This window comes from Odocoileus virginianus, chromosome 16 (genome assembly GCF_023699985.2).
Source record: "Odocoileus virginianus isolate 20LAN1187 ecotype Illinois chromosome 16, Ovbor_1.2, whole genome shotgun sequence".
Classification (NCBI taxonomy): domain Eukaryota; kingdom Metazoa; phylum Chordata; class Mammalia; order Artiodactyla; family Cervidae; genus Odocoileus; species Odocoileus virginianus.
The window spans coordinates 47,633,069-47,649,676 of NC_069689.1; the positions used below are offsets into that span (position 1 = coordinate 47,633,069).

General features: G+C 44.2%; 1 long non-coding RNA gene across 3 annotated transcripts in view; it reads right to left on the minus strand.

Annotated features, from left to right (window-relative positions):
- Positions 1 to 13,773: 13,773 nt before the first annotated feature.
- LOC110150016 (uncharacterized) overlaps positions 13,774 to 16,608 on the minus strand; it is a 37,499-nt gene continuing 34,664 nt past the window's right edge. For all 3 annotated transcript variants that reach the window (XR_011491878.1, XR_011491879.1, XR_011491880.1), the window contains 2 exons: positions 14,722 to 14,871; positions 13,774 to 14,307 (listed from right to left, as the gene is read on the minus strand). This is a non-coding gene — a long non-coding RNA (uncharacterized lncRNA). The remainder of the gene's footprint in view (positions 14,308 to 14,721; positions 14,872 to 16,608) is intronic.

A 16,608-nucleotide genomic window follows, 5' to 3' on the forward strand; every position in this document is an offset into this window, starting at 1 on the left:
CCTTTTCTCTCCAGCTCCAATTAGAGGAGGAGGTGATTCGTTTGGTGGATTCTCCAAACTGTTTCATTTTATTGTGTTAATTAATATTAATACCATCTCTCCCTTTGTTATTAATAAAAAGCCCTCATAAACAGAGGCGAGATAAGGAGCAACTTGCCAGCACCTGCTGAACAATGGGCCTGGAGAGGGGTAATAAGGCGAGTTGGAGAGAGAGAGAGCAAGGTTTGGGTCAGTCTCCCCACCCATTTAGTTGATGCGGGGTTGACCGCAGCCTGCAAGCCCTTGAAGAGCTAGGAATATGCCAAGCAGCCCTCTTGGCTCAGGGATGGGACACAGTGACAGGATCCAGATGCTGATAGGTGGTGTTAATGGAGGGTCACGTTTGGACAATAGTATCCATCACTTGCCTCCTGGCTCTTCTGTCACGTGGAGTCATTTCTGACTACTCCATCACTCGGATTTGGGATAGATTCAATTATTGCCTTCACCCTGGCAACAGGATACACAAATCTATGCCCAAAGCACTAAGCAATCATTATTATTATTATTTTGACTCCAACTCTCCTCTTGCTAATTTTAAAAGAAGAAGACACCCCTAAGTGTTCAAAAATTCCTTCCTGTTTTAGCCTAACCACAGCTGGCAAGTTACTCAAGCCCCTCAGAATAATGGTTGCCTAATTAGTACAGAGAAACTTTTGTTTGAATGCCTGAATGATTATTGCTGATTTTTGTAATATCGGTTGCCTAAATTAAATAGTCTCTGTATGTTTTCGAAAGTTTTGAAAGAGTTCAATTTAGGGTCTTTGAGCTATCTTTAAAAGCATATAGAACAATGTTGCTTCCCTTTTGAGAAGTGTTTGTAACAGAGCAAAAACAGGAGTTGTATCCAAAGGGGAGGGGGAGGAGGAAGTAGATTCAGAGGAGAGCCGGTTATGTGATTACTGTTCATAAACTTAAGACTTCATTTAAATCAGGTTAAAGGTAACAAAAATTAAAGTTCTGGGAAGCTCGGCCAGAAGGAACTGAGAACAGAGGGATATAAGGAGGGGCGATGCTGGATTCTTTCAATTTTGTCTCTTTCAGGTTCAGAGAAATTGACTTTTTTCTTGGACTAGGAGTGGTTTGTTGCCTGTAACATAGTACTCATCCCTTAAAGTGACATAAATAGGAAGGTAAAGCATTCTGCTTTTCCCTGATATTTGCACAAAATCCCAGCTTTGCTTTCTCCTCTATTCCCCCTGCCTGGCACGCCCTGTAATTCTGGCAGTATATGGCTAGATAAACTTGCAGGCAATGGCGTCTGAGAAAGGTAATCAGGGTTAAAAGTCAACTAGCTCCTCTTTAATAATTCACATGTCATATTTCTTCCGCTATGTCAGGTTTGCTAAAGAAGATGGACAGGAGCGGAGGGGCGGCCACTTGAATTTATGATTCCAGCCTCAGAAGTGAGGAAAACTGTGGAAAGAGACACCCCTGCACTTCTCACAAAGGGGCTGAAGCCGCGCCAGCCTCCCTCCGAGTTCCTCATCTCACCTTGCTCGCCTCGATTTCCAGATCTTCTCCAAGCTGCTAGGGGGGTTTGTGAAGACAGGTACAAAAAGATATCCCCTCGGTAACCTCTTCTTACAAATTTGTCCTCTGTCCCCCATCACTAGTAACATCATTCTTATTCACTCCCAAGGGGCGATTCCTTTCTTTTTTCTCCCGACCCCTGGTCACAACACAGAAAACCTCTGCAGGGCAGTTTCACTTACAGGTGACGGCTCTGGCTTTAACTTACTTACAGATGACCTTTCTTATTTTTATAATTTTTTTTTCTGGGGTGTTGCTGGAGACATCTTAGTGTTTCTTCTACTTGAATCTCTCTATCCTCTTTCTTTTCAGCAGGGTGTACGGGAAAGTTTGAGATGTGCACTTTTACTTTATACTCTCAACAATTTGCTATTTTCAGAAAGGGGGCAGGGGACAGAGCATACAAAAAAAGACATGTAAAAATCCATGAAGTTTTACGCATACTTGAGTTTGCTTCTGAAAGATGAATTGCTATATAACCCCATTCCAGAAAGCAGGAAAGAAGAAAAAAAGAAACAAGGAGTGATCCTTATCTGTTAAAACTTTGCCAAAAGCCAAGAATGGGTGTTGAGCTCAGTTTGCGTTTTTCCTCTCCCTCCAGCATTTTTGTAAGGATTCCCAAATTACATGGACCAAGCCAGGGGGGTGGTTTCGTTTACAATTTCTCTTTCCCAATCTTTTTAAAACCAAAACACTAGAGGAAGGTTTTCCATTGTGAGGACTAAAGTTTTTTTGATATGTTAATATTTTACCAAAAGAATCCTACAATTCCACAGAACATGTAATTGATGAGTTGCCAATGGACAGTCATTTGAAGAACAAAAATTCTGGGGTTTTTTTTTTGTGTTTTTTTTTTTAGTTCTGAAGTTTAAAACAAAAATAGCACAAATAAACAGATCTCTGGGGAAATATGGTTTTATCTTCAAGGTACTATTATGGCTCATGATGACAGAAAAATGACTAGCATCTCTCATTCTATTAATCTTGTGACTTCATGTCACACAGATTTTCTCTTTTCCAGGGGCCTTTCCCACTCATTTTCAAGGCTCTTTACACTTGATGTAAGTACTGCAGCAGTTCCTCTGCACATGATGAGCACCCAGGGCTTGTTCTGCAGGCTCAGCTGTTATCATATGAACTTTCTCCAACTTCTGTCACAAATTTAAGGTAGAGGTCTGTCTGTGCATCTGAACCAAGTTGTTGGGGGGTGGGGAGGCTTTACTGAGAGTTCCGGGGGAGAGTCAAGAATCAAAGTCTCTAAAAATCAGGCACACTGACATGAGGAAAAATAGTTCTGCAAGAAACTTCTAGTAAAAGATTGGATCGAGGTGAGAAAAACGAAGTTGGGTTTGCGTGGGTCTGTGGCACAGGGTGGGTACTGGAGAGGAGGAGGCGTGTATATTCAAGACCCCAAGAAACTGCCCCTCTACAATTTTAAGAGATTGTTAACATTTATCAGCTTGGACCATCAGGCAAGCACTTGAGCTACTTTTCATACTTTGAGGGGACCCAGCCCTCCATCAGGGGATGGGAAATGGTGACGGATACCAGCTACATACTTGGTATGTATTTATGGTTTATCTGCTCCCTCACCTCCTCAATAACAGAGATTCAGAGGGTCATCCACTTCTTATTTCCTTAGTTTTTTTTTTTTTTAAGCAGGAGGGGGAAAGGGGAAGAAAAAGATTTGTAAGTTTGTTCATTTTAAATATCTGCCATAGTGTGCTACGTATTTCTGCCAGAAAGTTTCTTGTTTCTGGCTTTGAGTTCAAATCCTGAAAATTACCGCACTTTGTAGGGAGGCTTGCTTCTGAAACTACTAATCACGTCTTCTTTAGATTTGAGTGCTAGAGACGGAATTTAGATAAACTTCTCTCCCATCTGGGAATACCTTGCCCCCCCCCCCCCCACTCTTTCCCTCCTGCGATTCTCTAGATAGCTGCCCCTCCTGGAGATCAACCGTCACCCTCAGACCGACCCACATCTGGCAAGCGCCACTTCCAATTGGGGCGCTAGTTTTCTGTTCTGATGGAGGTCCTCCATTCCACGGCGAGTTCAGATCCGGACGAGGCTCTGCAGGTCTGAGCACTCGCGGAGACAGAACTATTTTCCACGGGCGATGGCTGATGAAAAGCATCTGAAAGGCGGCCGGGGAGAAAGGGGTTGTGTTTCTCATTCTGCAGAATCAGCTCAGGGTCAGCGGGACCCTGAGCAGCACTTAGGGCTGGAGGGCTGACTTAAGCAGAAACCCCAAAAGGCGCATCTCCCAGCTGGCAGAAAAAAAATAGGACTCTCCGCTTGAGGTCCTTCATTTCTGCTTTAACTAGATGGGAAGAGAGAAACTCCGAGAAAAACCGAAAGTGGAAGTGTGTATGGAGCACCACACAGGTTCCCAGAGGAACATCCCTGTTCTCCCAGAGGTTCAGAGAGAAACAGAACCCGGGGAGGAGGGGAAAGTGCAGACTTCCCTGCGTGGAGTCGGAAAACGCTAAGTAGCCAAGTTGGGCGGAGCGGCTGGCGCGAACCTCCTGGGAAGGTCGGTCGCAGCAGTCGCTGGAGGAGGCGGAGGGGAGGTCGCAGGGGTCTCGGGCGGCGCGGGAGGCGGGGACCCCGACCTCCCCATCCCCGCGCCGCCCCTCCCGCCCGCCGGCCCCGCAGATTCCATCTCGAGCCCTGCTAACACCTATCATTTGAAGCCATCTCCGCTCTGTCTCCCAAACATCTCGAGCATCTGTGATGCCGCTCGCCGCTCCTTCTTATTGAGTTCTGCGTGTCTCTCGGCAACTTGTCATAACCTGTAATAAAATGCCCTTTCTGGCGGGAGTTAAAGTCCAGAGGGCAGCCGTTCTATTTTCAACTGAGAGCGGAGAGGAGGAACTGCGGCCGCCTCCCTTTTGTCTGCCTCCGAGTTTAACTCCTGCGGGACCGGCCCGGGGACGTGGGGCCCCGCGCGGATGCGCCCCGACGACCCGGGTCCCGGGGACCTGCCTTGCCAGCTCCCGGGCTAGGCCCCCGGCGCCTCTGCCGGAAAGTTCTGGATCTGGGGGCTGCGCGCTCACGTGCTGCGAAGGCGTGTTCCTCAAAATGAGAAGAGCCCTGTTGCACTTTGGGGTTCATTTTCTCATGGGAAGGGGGCTTTGCCGAGAGGAACAGAACAGGATGGGAACAGATAGAAGAATGGAACCCAGGTCACTTCCGTCAGCATCCCATGAGCTTCCCACGAGGCTTGGTTATGTAACTGACTGAAATCATGTCTTTAATTAGTCAGTCTCCTCTTATAACTTTTCAGAAGCCTGAATCAAAATGGAAAGATTGATTCGAGATTCCCTCTCATGTGTGAACGTGAAGAGTTCACACGCATTGCCATTCATCTCAGCGGATTTGAGGAGCTCCCCAGGACCCAGTTCTGCACCACCCGCCCCCAGCCGCCGCCTCCTGCAAAGGACGGGGGAGTTGGCGTCTCCTGTGTCCCGCAGGCCCCAGGTCCGTGGAGTTGAAAGCGAGGATGAGCGCCCCTCAAGGAGACCTCTGGCTTCCCATCCTTCCCACGTCTCTGGAGCAGCCCTCTTTGCCACCATTGTGTGTTTAGAAAGAGCACCTGCCTACCCCCGGGAAGGTCACCTGGGAAAACCCTCACGTGCTGATGGCAGCCAGGGTGTCTTCGGCCATTTTTCAGCTCGTCCTCGGAGAAGCAATGGCTGTGACGGCACCAGGAGGAAAGCCGGTGTGGGGAGGGGGCAGGTACCTGGGAAAGGAGGACGGAACCAGAAACCCAGCAGCTGTCTTCCTGGTGTCTTATTTTGTCCCAAAAGTGTTAGTCACTCTGTCGTGTCCGACTCTTTGTGACCCCATGGACCGTAGGCTCCTCTGTCTACGGGATTCTCCAGGCACCTCTGCCCATGGAACTCTCCAGGCAAGAACACTGGAGTGGGTTGCTCCAGGGGCTCTTCCCAACCCAGGGATCGAACCTGGGTCTCCTGCATTGCAGGCAGATTCTTCACCAGACCAGGGAAGCCATCTTGCCCCGAGTTTGTTTAAACCAGGAAGTAAGGAGTTTCCTCATAAAGATGGTGTCCTCATGGAGACGATCTCCCTGTGACCTCTGGGCCCCACGTCCAACCCCAGAGCTCCTCTTCAAAGACCCACAACTGGAGAGGGGCTGTGAGGTTATTCTCTTCCAGTTGTCGAGCAGAAACAACCTATACTTAACTTACCCCAGGTGTGGTACCCTGCCTCCTCAGAGCATCTCCAAGAGACTGATACCCTGATTCTCTTGTGTGACTGGGATTCCAGACTTCCTGTGTCCATCTCTCTCCAATTCACACCCTGTCTGCTAATTTTTTTCTGCACTGAGAATCTAGTAAAACCTTAGAAACAATATCTTAAAACCCAAACCACATTCTGTTCCCTAAAGGAAACCTACAGAAATTGAGCAGCTGAACTCTACAAGTGAGCTCCCTCTTTTTTTTCCCCTTGGGGTGGAGGTAATGGTGGAGAGTTTGTGTCATAAACTGTGATAAGAGAGGGAAAGTAGAAAGATTTGATCTGAGAGTCTATGTTATTTGATATTCCCCCACACAGAACATTCTGTTCGGTTAAGAAAAAAGAAAAAAAAATGCATTCCTGTCTTCTGCATCAGAACTTACCGGTGGGACATAGTGGGGAGAAGTTTAATACGTGTAGGAAAACTTATGCAGTGGCAGCCTTTATCCCCCAAAGAATAGAAGTTAAGAAAAAATTAGCAAAAATATAGACAAATGCACTTGTTTAGCAATCATTTTAGGAATACTCCAGTGCACTGTTTATTGCAATCTCCCATTTCTCTTTATTTCTCAAGGTTGATCTGTGGGTCTCTCATATAACCTTTGACACAAGCATGTTCAAGTGGTAGTTTGCTGTCAGCCATGCAGGAGCTGCTGCCTTTAAGAAGGTGATGATTACTGTCCCTTTTAGTCTCTGGACAGGGCCAGACTCCTTTTCCTTGCATGTCCTACTTTTAGAGAGACTATGAGGCCGTAGGTCCTAGAAACAGTATGGGTTTGAAACCCTGTTCTGAAATCCTGAGGACATATTTGAAGATGCTGACAATTATAGTCCCATTCTCCCCAGTTAGCTCATGGACTCTATTCAGAAGGAAGCTATTTGAGGGCATGTAAAAGCCAGTAAATTTCCCGATGCACAAAAGAAAATGGTGCTTTCTGCCTACTGCCTCTTTCCACTCGAAAGTGAATAATGCCCCAGTTACCACCAGGCCTGACTTGATTTATCTTGGTTAATAGGATTAACGTGTCAGCCCCTCTCAAGAATTTCCAAATGCAGATCTGGAGTGTCACTGACTCGCTGGTGTCTTTTTTCCTCTCTGATGGGCGTAATGACGCACCTACAAGCAGAGGGCCTTTGTCCAGTGGGAGCAGACAGATTATCTGTCTCCAGTGAAATAAGGCGTGTTGTGGACACCTTTGCCAAGACTCAAAGCCAGAACCCAGTCACTATAAAATAATTGTGTCACTACCTCACCAGTGCGCTGTTCGTGTTTCATTTATCTTTTGACTGTAATTGAATGGTTGAAAAGCAAAAATGTAGACAAATTCCAGCTGTATTGAGATCTATTTCTTCCTCCAGTACCTCGGCCCATCATTAGATACTTTCCCTCTCTGCGCAGGAGGTCAGAGTGTATAAATATAAATTGCATTTTGCATTACTTCTAGATGAGTGAAGCTGTCAAAGCAATAATATGAGCTTTCAGTCCCACATTCTACCACTTCTTTCCCATTTTTTGGCCAGGAGGTCATGTGCAAATTGAACGTGACAACCCAGAAGACATGTCCAACAGACTCGTATTGTTACCCCGCTCAGCCGCCTGGCTCATAACAACATTAAACCCACATTAGTCTCCAGCCTCCGCCAGGGAGGAGCTCGTAAACTCGGGACCCAGGCTTCTCCCAAAGTTCACTTCAGTAGTGACATTTCATCTGAAAATCATAGGCAGCACTAACCTAAAATATTCTGCATCCAGGATTCATGAGGGTGTCGCCCTTAGAGACACCAAGCCAGTGTCTTACAGGACAAAGAACAAGATAAAGAGCTGAGAGCCCTCACACACACACACACACACACACACACACACACACACACAGAGGGAAATGTCCACCCTTGTATTTGAAATTATGCAAAATTTCCAGAGTCCAATAGCCATATAGTTAAAAATCACTTTTTTTGTTGTTTGAACAATGAAGATGCCATCATTCAGGCAGTTACCTTAAAATACAGATTGGCCTTGTACTCTCATTTGCAAGTTCTGCTTAGCAGGGTTTTAAAAAGCCTATTGCCCAAGAGAAATTCAAGTTTTAGCAGCTTAGTATCACAGTGATTAAAAGAGAACCCTCTTAAAACTATATGCAGTGAAGGAATCAGGAACTTTCATCAATCTAAAGGAAGCTGAATGGCTCAGAGGATTGGTAATTGGCTATCGACGTGACCCGTTCATGTCTTGCCCAGATTGCAGTTAGCGGAGAGCTGTTGTTCCCTGACAGGGTGTTTGATGGTTTCTAGGAAATGAGTGGCTGTTTTCATTCCTGTTCCAAATGGACAGGTGTCTACATCAGAATTGGCAACCTGGTTGGCACGCTCAAAGAGTGGCCAAAGAGAGAATTGTTTATGGAGAATAAACTTCCCTCCCGCCTGTGATGCCTGCACTTGCATGGGTGGGGAGGGGGCAAAATGGAGATGCTGGAGGCAGAAAGGTTGATTCAAGTCTGTGAACGTAAGCTGGCTGAAGCCCTTTGGTTCCTAGGGCGCCATGTGCAACTGCGTCTCTTCTGCAGCTTTATCTTGTGCTTTACCGCACTGTGCTCTAAATGCACAAATAAAAACCCATGAAAGATGCTTAGGATGTTCTTATCAGTCTCAACAAGTAAAATGAGCGGTGTTTTTTCACACTTTGTTAAGTAAGCATTACTTTCATATATATTTCTTTTCTCAACAAAACGAATCTTTTTTTTCACCCCTCCTCTGTAGGTCAGATGATTTGCATGTGTTTGATACTGAATGTGAGGTAATAGAAACTGCAAGAATCATACCTGGTGATACCTGGTTCAAAGTAGGAAGTATTGCTCTTGTCCTTAGTGGATAATATCATATTTTATTGTATTATACCTAAGTGAAGACTATCAGACCTATAAAAGTATTTCTCTCTCCTTTCACTTTCACACATAATCCCTACAACCCCAAGCTATTGTTCATGCAAATAATTTCTACTTCCTGAGTGTTATTATAAAATAGTACATGAGTCATATTCTTGAAGAAAAAAACAATCATTGTAATACTTCAAACTCTGATGTTTTTATTGTTTAACCTTTAATTTCACAAATATGAAAGTTAAGGTTTGGTATAAGATTTTTTAAAAAGAAAACAAACAAAAAAAGAAAATAAAAGGTAAAAGACCTCAGACTATGAGACTAAAGCAGTCACTGTTGTTGATACTGGAGATTTACATTTAATTTGGGGTAATTTTTATCAGTAAGAGTGTTTACTTGTTCCAAACTTTAAAATTTAGGTTTCCAGTTGGAAGATTCTTTAATCCTTTTCTTTGGTTCTAACTTTTCCCTTCTCTTCTTAATGAACCACTTCTGCAAATCTGACATTAATTTTTAGTTCATTTTGACCCATTGCTTTGGGGACAAATTGTACTTGACCTCAAGTCCACCTCTTCTGACTAAGAAAGTGGATGAAATAAAACTCAGGGAAGCTGCCTCACTGATCCAAAATGAGTCTCACAATCTGAAAGAGACTGTAGAGTTGGAACATATTACTTACTTATGGTTATTATTAATCCACTTCTAGAAATAGAATCAAACCTTTCTGGAGCTTGCATATAAGGATAGACCCAGGTGCCATTTAAAGATTTATCTTGAAATAACCCAAAGGAACTCTGAAGCCAGCAGCCTCTAGCAGCTGCAGAAAGAGTCAGGCAGTTCTCAGAAAACTGCCTGAGAGGGAGTCATCAATCCTGGTTTTCTGGGAATATCACATTGAGTCAATGTGCGTGTGTGTGTGTGTGTGCTCAATCGCCCAGTCCTGTCTGACTCTTTGTGACCCCGGGGACTGCAGCCTGCCAGGCTCCTCTGTCCATGGGATTCTCCAGGCAAGAATACTGGATTGGTTGTCATTTCCTCCTCCAGGGGATCTTCCAGACACAGGGATCAAACCTGCGTCTGCTACATCTCCTGCATTGGCAGGCGGATTCTTTACCACTGAGCCACCTGGGAAGCCCATTGAGTCAATAATTCAATTCTATTAGGGTTCTGGGGGACCCATATATTGAAATGAAATTTCATGTTGGAAATAACATTCCATAGCTTGGGAGAGTCCCTTACACCTCAGAGTTCATTGGTATAATCTCCCAGAAAGATGAGGAGTTGGTAAGAATTGGAAATTTCCCATCATAAGTCATTTTACATGTAACACAACTAAATAAAATCCTTGTCCTAGCTGATTCTATATATAAAACCAAACATTCCTTAAATGATTCTATAGAAAACCAGTTTGTTCAGATAGCCCCCTATACTTGAATCCTTATATGAGATTTGGTCTGTGTGTGTGTTTCTACTGTATCAACTGCCCAGTGATATTTAAAACCTCTCATGTCGTTAGTTCAGCAAGGAGCCAAATGGAGTTGGGTTCATTCCATTCTCTCCAAACATAACTGCCTCCTTCTGGAAAGCAAATGACAAAATGTAATGAATAATGAAAATGAAAATGTAGGCAGAGGGAAGTGAGTTCTCCACCCAGAGTCACCACTGAACACCCACACAAGCAAGAGTTTGGCATTTGCCTGTCATCTGCTTTTCTGACCACAGGGAGCAGCTCGAGTGACAGGCACCCAGATGGACGCCTCGTGTGATTAATGGCATCAACCAGGCCTGGTGGTGAGGATGCTGGAGATGGCGACAGACATGAGCTCGTCCCCTTTTTGGTTTAACAGTCCTTCCAAGGTTTGAAGTTGAGAGGGATTAGAAAAAATTCCAGCCCCATTCTTTTTAACTAGAAAAACCTGAAGGCACCCCTCCTTCTTTCTCCAGCGTCACTTGCCAAGACCAGACCTTTAGTAGGAAGCTATACCAGACTTCAGAATGGCCCACCAAAATTACATTCTCCTTCCACTTCCTTCCTTAATTTCCTCCTTCCTCTCTCTTTCTTTGTTTTTTTCTCCTCCCATCCCACTTTTCTCTTTTCCCGCCTCTTTCTTCCATGCATTGTCTCATTTCAGCAAGCTCAAGATACAAACTAGCCCAGCAGAATGGGCTCTCCAAAATCTCTGATGAACGTGCAGATGTGAGCAGGGCCAGAGTGGGCAGCATGAAGCCCTATCGTCGCTCCCAACCTCAGACCTTCTGACTCTACCCCAGCCGCCTTTGGTCCAAGCAGGTGGTTCCTGAGCATGGCTCCTTTGTTGCATCGAGAATACAGGAGACCGGGACTCCACCATTCAAAATAGGCCATAGCCCCAGGATCATACCTAAAGTTGAGAATTCTTCCCTTAGTCACTCAAATGTGTCCGATTCTTTGTGACCCCATGAACTGTAGCCTGCTAGGCTCCTCTGTCCATGGGATTCTCCAGCCCAGTAGTGGAGTGGGTAGTGATTCCCTTCTCCCCGGGATCTTCCCAACCCGGGAATCGAACCCAGGTCTCCAGCATTACAAGTAGGTTCTTTACTGTCTGGGCCCCTATTCTTTCCTTTACTGGCTTTTAACTTTTAATTTACCTTGAATAGACATGCAAAAGGTAGGACAGGGAAAAAACACTCCCTCCTGTCTCCCGGTCCCTCCGATCCAAACTCACCAAAGTCTTTTCTTTAAATTAATACATTTTTGGAGGAATTTTAGATTTATAGAAAATTTGAGTGAACTGTATAAAGAGTTTCTGTATATCCCTTCATATCCCTTCCCAACCTTGTCCTCCTATTCCCGTCTTGCCTTGGTGTGGTTCATATGTTACAACTGATGCTCCAACACTGATTCATTATTATTAGCTAAAGATCATGGTTTACATCAGGCTTCACTCAGTGTTGTATGTTCTGTGGGTTTTGGCAAATGTATAAAGACATGTATCCACCATTAGGCATCATAGGGGATAGTCTCACTGCCCTAAATACCCTCTGTGTTTGGACCTCAGTGTTCAGTGCAGCCCTGTTTACCATAGCTAGGGCATGGAAGCAGCCCTGTTTACCGTAGCTAGGGCATGGAAGCAGCCTAAATGTCCAGCGACAGATGAATGGAGAAAGATGCCATGATACATATACACAATGGAATATTACTCAGCCATAAAAAGGACACGTGTGAGTCAGTTCTAGTGAGGTGGGTGAAGCTAGAGCTTATTATACAGAGTGAAGTAAGAGAGACAAATATCGCCTATTAACACATATATATGGAATCTAGAAAGACGGTACTGATGAACCTATTTGCAGGGCAGCAGTGGAGACGCAGACACAGAGAAGAGACTTACGGACATGGGAGGAGGGAAGGAAGGAGAGGGTGGGAGGAAAGGAGAGGTTGCCATGGAAACATACACATCACCACATGTGAAATAGATGTCTAGCGGGAATTTGCTCTATAACTCAGGGAACTCAAACCTAGGCTCTGCAACAACCTAGAGGGATGGGAAGGATGGGAGGTGAGAGGGAGGTCAAGAGGAAGGGGATGTATGTCCCTGTGACTGACTTCTATTGATGTATGGCAGAAACCAATGCAATATTGTAAAGCAATTATCCTTCAGTTAAAATTAATAAATTTAAAAGTGAGAAAAAAAAACAAAAACTGTGTTCTACCTATTTGCCTTTCTCTCCCCATGACGCCTCTAGCAACATCTGGGGTTTTTACTGTCTCTGTAGTTTTGCCTTTTCCAGAATGTCATATAGTTGGAATTGCATACAGTACATGTAAGTTTCCTCCATGTCTGTCTACGAGTGCATTTCTTTTTATTGTCTCATGACATTCTACTGTCTGATTGTGCCATGGTTTGTTTATCCAGTCACTTACTAGGACAACTTGAAAAGTACCAATTCTTGCCAACTATGAATAAAGTGGCTATATACGCTCATATGCAAAGTTTGGTGTGAACATAAATCTTCAACTCATATGAATAAACATCATTGCTAGATAATACAAGAAGAGTGTGTTTAGTGTTATAAGAAATCGCCAGACTGTCTTTCAACCCAATGTGCCTCTTGTAGCTTTAAGTGGTATATTAGTTAGGTCCCATTACATAATAGGTCCTTAAGTAAATACGGAGACCTAGGCACTGCCAACAGCTCCTGGTGGACCCAAAGGAAGACGGGTCATCCCCATTTGGAGGAACAAAGAGTCTCTCTTAAGACCATGAACAAAACAAAACAAAAAAAAGACCATGAACTTGATCAAGCTACAGGGCTGTGTGTCTTGCCTTTGTGACTTACTTGCTCTGTGATCTCAGGTAAGTTACTTAACCTTTCCACGCATCTGTTACCTCAACTGAAATTAACTTGGTAATAGTACCCAAATGCTAGGTTCAGAGGATTACCTGAGCTACCTCATGCATGTCTTAGTATCACTTAGTAAAACTGCTCAATAAATGTTTGTTATTCCTATATCTTATTAGGAAACCCAGGGTCTCTTCCATCACTACCACCCCGCCCCCCCCAATGTATAGCCAGTATATTCTTTAGTGATGGATTTGTGTAACACTTCAGTCAGGTACACCAAAGACAGAACAGTGAAATCTGGTGAGGGGAAAAAAAATGCAGCAGCTAAAATAAAAGGAAATCAAAACTAGAAAGGAAATATCTCTAAGTGCAGAGGTTTTGGTCCACAGAATAAATCCGCTCATTCTTCCCCAGCCCTGGACTCCCAACACTGTCTTGCTGGCTCAGAATCCTCTCGGGTAAGTTCTTGATTATGAAATGCCCTTTCTCTGGTGGCCTGCCAAAGCCTGCTCTGCCGACTCCCAGGCTACCCTGGCACTGCTGGTGGTGAGAAGCCTTCTAACCCCGAGGGCCTGACTAATGTGTGTGCATGTTCCTTTCTCAGACAGTTCTGCAGGCAGGCAGGAGGAGGGCCATTAAGCAATCCACGTGGTAATTTCTTTTTTCTATTTCTTTGGGCAGTTCTTCCAGGATGACATAATGATATGTGCTAACAATGAAAAATAAAGGCACCGCAGCTGTATCTCTTCATACTTGGGTTTACTTTGGAAATCAACAAACAAACAAAAAAGAAATTCTCTCCTGTGCTTTCTTGATGAATAATCCATGGCTCCCACAATGCCCTCACACCAGTGGAAATGGAAACATTTGAGGGCTTCTACAAGCTGATTTGCCTTCATGATATCAGATAACTAGTTTTCCTGTTTTAACTGCATGAGCAGGGTTTAGGTGTCACGAGGTCGGAGAGCATGGAATTTTTTTTTTAACTTAGGGTAAACAATGAAACCTGATAACTTTTTCAGGGCATATGGCTGAAGAACAAGCAGTCACTAATATGAGTCATATCGCATTAATAAAGCATGACTCTAAGGGCATATTTGGATCAAAATATTTCAGAGAAACTGTAAAACTGAAATATGACAACAGAGTTCAGACTCCTACTTAGGAATTACAAAGAGGTAGGTTTGAAAAGTTGAACCGTAGGACATGTGGGTCTGCTGGAGTCTTCCACAGGGATGCCTACAGCCAAGCATTAAGTCTGTTTAGCCCATCAGTCCTGTGGGAAGAACAGGAAGAAGGCAGAAGATCAGAACACGCAGAGTCTTTCTCAGTCGGCCCTCCCACACACACTCAAGTGTCTTGCAGCGCCTGGCAGAGCTTAATAGAGTCATGAGAAAAAGGAAGAAGAAAGAAGGAAAGAATTGGCCCCAAGGAGTGCTTTCCCACTCTAAATTTGCTTTGGATGTTCTGAGGTGCAGGGAAATCTTTCTAGATTTTCTAGAACCTTCTGTGCTTTAAGGTCCAGCCTGGTGAGTTTGGAAAATGATTAACAGCATGATATCAAGAATCAGACCATAGAAAACAACTTGAAGTTCTGGTTCCACCCTGCACTAGTCCCATGACACTGAGCCGTTCCTCTCTAAGCCTGGGCTTTCTTGGTTGTGAAACAGAAATAATCATAGCAACGTACCTCCTCCAGCTGCTGTAAGGATCACAGAAAATCACAGTGCATGGCACAGTCTCTGATGCATAGTGAGTGCTCAATCTAGGTCGTTACTGCTCTGTTGTTGTCATCATTGTTGTTTTGAGTCAACTACCCCAGTTATGGATACTTTTATATCTGGAACAGGAAATAGGCAGGAAAGAAGTTAGTAGAAGCAGGGTTCAGGCATGGACACGCGCGCTGAGCGTTTCAGCATCCTTAGATGCCACCAGCTGTGCTTGCTCCATTATTTTATCCGGTTCAGCAAGTGTGTTTTGAGTTCCTTCTCTGTAGAAGATTCAGGAAAAAGTTCTAGGAGTATTCTGGGATCAAGGGGACACGGTAATGTTCCTGCCTCACAAAGGGGTATTTCACAAATGTGCCTGTTCAGTTAGTGATGAAATTGGACATAGTCTTTCAAAATATCAGATTGGCCTCTTTGAATCTGAATTAACACACACATGATCCTGACCCCTATTCTCCTTCTCCCCCAAATGTAGATAGATAGATATAGATATAGACATAGTATTAGTATGAAAAGTGAAAGTGTTAGTTGCTCAGTCTTGTCTGACTCTTTGTGACCCCATGGACTGTAGCCCCACCCCCAGGCTCCTCTGTCCATGGAATTCTCCAGGCAAGAATACTGGGGTGGGTTGCTGTTCCCTTCTCCAGGGGGTCCTCTCAACCCAGAGATCAAACCAGGATCTCCTGCATTGCAGGCAGATTCTTTACTGTTTGAGCTACCAGGGAAGTCCATTAGCATAGTATTAGAGTCATAAGTATAGTAGACTAGGGTATTATAGCTGGTATTAGTATAGTATAAAACAATTTCAGTTTAAAATCCCTTTTAAGTTAAAATTTAAATATCAACTACATGCATTAAATATGTCTAAGCAAAAGAGTTTTTTCCTAAATATCCTTTGAGAAAAACATGGTTCCAAATGTTTAAACACTATATCAACCTAAAGCTCCCTTGGTGGCTCAGATGGTAAAGTGTCTGCCTAGAATGTGGGAGACCCGGGTTCAATCCCTGGGTTGGGAAGATCTCCTGGAGAAGGAAATGGCAACCCACTCCAGTACTCTTGCCTGGAAAATGCCATGGATGGAGGAGCCTGGTAGGCTACAGTCCATGGGGTCGCAAAGAGTTGGACATGACTGAGCGACTTCACTTTCAACCTAAAGCATGAAGACCCTAGTCCCATTCTGCTTGTCTCTGTACCCAAAGTATTTGTCAGCCTCAGTGAGAACATGGATGAATCATGCCTCTTTAATGATTTGGCATATAACTTCTGCTTCAATTTTTAATTTTTTTGGTATGAAAATTTTGGCTTTAATTTTTTTGATATAAAAGATTATTAAGGTCAGAAACTGAATGGTAGTCTGGGACCCTACACTGAGTCTCCCAACCAAATTTCAGAATATATTCTTACATTTGCTGACTAGAACCTGTATCTTAGATATCTCTCCTAAACACTTGCCTTCATTAGGCCAAACAAAAACAAAATTAGGGGATCAACTAAGACAGACAAGCAGGTCGGTAAACTGAGATGTTGAACTCATTCATGAAGAGCATATGGAAGATGATGGGGACTCAAATTGCCTTCCTGATGTCCAGCAAGTCACAATGCCACATGGCAGAGCTGTGCTGGGCTCCAAAGAGGCCTAGTCTAGCAAGCTGTCTTTTCCACTTGAAGCTGAATGGCCCTTGGTCTCCTGTCAGTCATGGGGACGTGGATGGATGGATGGAGATGCACTGGGCCTTTTGTCTGCAGGTGCAGTCAGAGCAATTATTTTCTGCACCAATGTGTAGATGGGCAGGGGGATCTTGACTCTGACCTCTATTTTTTAAACTTTATCTTTAATTGGAGGATAATT